Genomic DNA, 2,449 nt, shown 5'->3' with positions numbered 1-2,449 from the left:
AATGTCAAATCTCAATTGACATGTAATGAACTCTAAATATAAAATATCAGCTTACCACTTCTAAAGACTGATACAACGATTTAATTTTAAGTTAGAAAATGTATACAACTATATTGCTTTATATGGAAAAATTCCTAAAAACTATAGCAAAATTTGAATACCTTACATAGTTGCAATGGAAAAATCTTAGTAAATATATATTAGCTTACTATCTATACACATACATGTTTATGCATATGTACATATGCGAACACACATACACACAAGGTTGGTTGTTCACTTCAACATGTTTGTAATATCAAAAACAAGCAAGGAAACAAGCACATTTACTTCATGGAAACAACCAAAATGTCCCTTCATAAAGGACACATTAATTGTATTGTGATAACCTGTTCAATAAAATTTTAATGCAGACAGCCATAAAAAAAATATATACAGACGTAGAAAGAGTTCCATCACATGTTTTGACATAAAAAAAAAAAGCAAGGTACAGTACATTACATAATGATACAAATCGTATAAATTTTTAAAAGTATATATACTCATATATACAGTATTTCATATATTCTGAGGTATACTTTAAAAAGATTTAATTGGCAACATTTTTTCTTTCCTCACATTTTTTTCTTGATACAATTATAATATGTAATTTGCATTTACGTAATTACATCAAATTTATATAATTGCATAAAATCAGTAATAGTTTAGATTTGGTAAAATACATTAAATGCTTTCCAGGGAAGATAAACAATAAATTATTAGCAATGATCACCTTCAGCGAGAAAGACTGAAGAAAGGAAGTAGAGGAAGAACTCTACTTTTCAATTTTATAACTTTCTTTATGGTTCTTTAAAAAAATATTCAGTGCATATTTGACTTTTAAGTATGTATATCATATATGATAACATACAATATGTGTTTATATTTTTCCTCTGTTTATCTTAGGACTTAAAATGTAGAACCTAAAGTTCCTTTTGTATTTCAGGATTTAGCAAGATTACTTCTGCAGTGAAGAGGCAAGTCCTCACTCCAAGTACTCACAGTTTGCTGGCCATAGAGCACAGAATTAAATGAATGCAAGATAAACCCTTGCTCATCTTCTCGCTCCCATCCTATCTCCTCCACAGACAACTTGCTGCTACACTAAACATTTTTAATTCGCATCACCCCTTCTCCTTAAGTTCAATTTTGGAGGTCCTTTGGATGTCCACGAAGTCATCCCTAGTCATTTTCAGAAGCAATAAGGTGTTGGACTCCAACGCCTAAGAATCTTGAAGTAAGCAAGTTGTACACCTGTGTACTAAGCAAGTTGTACACCTGTGTACTAAGCAAGTTGTACACCTGTGTACTAAGTGTACAGTTACTTCAACCACACCCCCTTCTCTTATGCCCATTTCTGTAACCCTATCCCTTCATTCGTTAGTTCATTCATGATTATTCGGGGTATTCTGCGTGTTTGGCCACTGTGGCTACGTATTAAAACTGAGAAGCCCCTCCAGAGCAAAATGTACCAACTAGAAAGACAGGCTGTTAAACACACAAAGGGCGGTCAATGTCAGAAGGTGAAATATCAAAGAGCTGAGAGAGACAGTCAGGGAAAGAAATTTCTGGAAAAAAACTTGACAGGGAAGATGACCTTTGAATTGGGTCTGAAGTAGAGCTGTCATGGGAAGATGGGAGAGGGGAGTATTATAGGCAAAAGATGAGGTTAGTGGGTGCAAAAGCAAGAAAGCAGGAAAGGGCATCTCTTGCTTGGGAAAAGTGGAAAATTCAGTGCTGAGACTTTCGAGGTGTAGAGAAGTGAGGAGAGAGGAGCGGAAAATAAGACAAGAGGGATAGGTATTTTGTATTTTACTTTTGAATTATTAAAAAGGGGAGTAGAGTGTGAAGTCACTTAGCTGTCCAGTGAAGAGACTGGGATTTACAAAGCGCAGTGGTTTAACTGGGGATTTGTAGCTGGTGTTAACTGGACTGGTTGGAAGGATTAGTTGGAAGGTAGGGCACTGAATTTTAGCACCGACTGCAGTCTCCTAAAGGGGACGAGAGCAGGCTGGGCCTCAGCGGGCGAGAATCCGGCTGGAAGAGGGTTCCCCGGGCCAGAGTCCTCCAGCCCGCGCTCACAGCGCGTCCCTGACCGCGCACTTCCCCGCTGCCCTCGGCTCACCCAGGGCCGCCCGAGCGGCCGCGCTGCTGGGAGTAGCTGCTCCTGGCCTCCTCCGCCGCCAAGGCTCGGCGGGCCGTTGGGAGTCTGAGACCGGTTCGCTCCCGGGCGCCTCGCGCAGGCTCCGCAGGGCGCTGCTCACCGCAGGGTGCGGGGTGCGGGGCGCGGGGCTCCAGCTGCAGGGGCACGGGCTTCCGCACCCCGACCTGCGCGCCTTTATGGGCTGGGTCGCTCACCCTACCCCGCCACCGAGAAGTGTAACATTGTTTAGGGGCTCCCAGGCCATTG

General features: G+C 41.4%; 1 protein-coding gene across 1 annotated transcript in view; it reads right to left on the bottom strand.

The window, feature by feature from the left end:
* DNAH8 (dynein axonemal heavy chain 8) overlaps positions 1-2,449 on the bottom strand; it is a 339,355-nt gene extending 336,906 nt beyond the window's left edge. The window contains exon 1 of the mRNA XM_011354823.2: positions 2,165-2,449. The gene's annotated coding sequence lies outside the window, so the exon portion shown is untranslated. The remainder of the gene's footprint in view (positions 1-2,164) is intronic.

This window comes from Pteropus vampyrus, unplaced genomic scaffold (assembly GCF_000151845.1).
Source record: "Pteropus vampyrus isolate Shadow unplaced genomic scaffold, Pvam_2.0 Scaffold18, whole genome shotgun sequence".
Lineage (NCBI taxonomy): Eukaryota > Metazoa > Chordata > Mammalia > Chiroptera > Pteropodidae > Pteropus > Pteropus vampyrus.
Note: the sequence above shows the minus strand (reverse complement) of the source record. Positions and strands in the feature narration are given on the sequence as shown.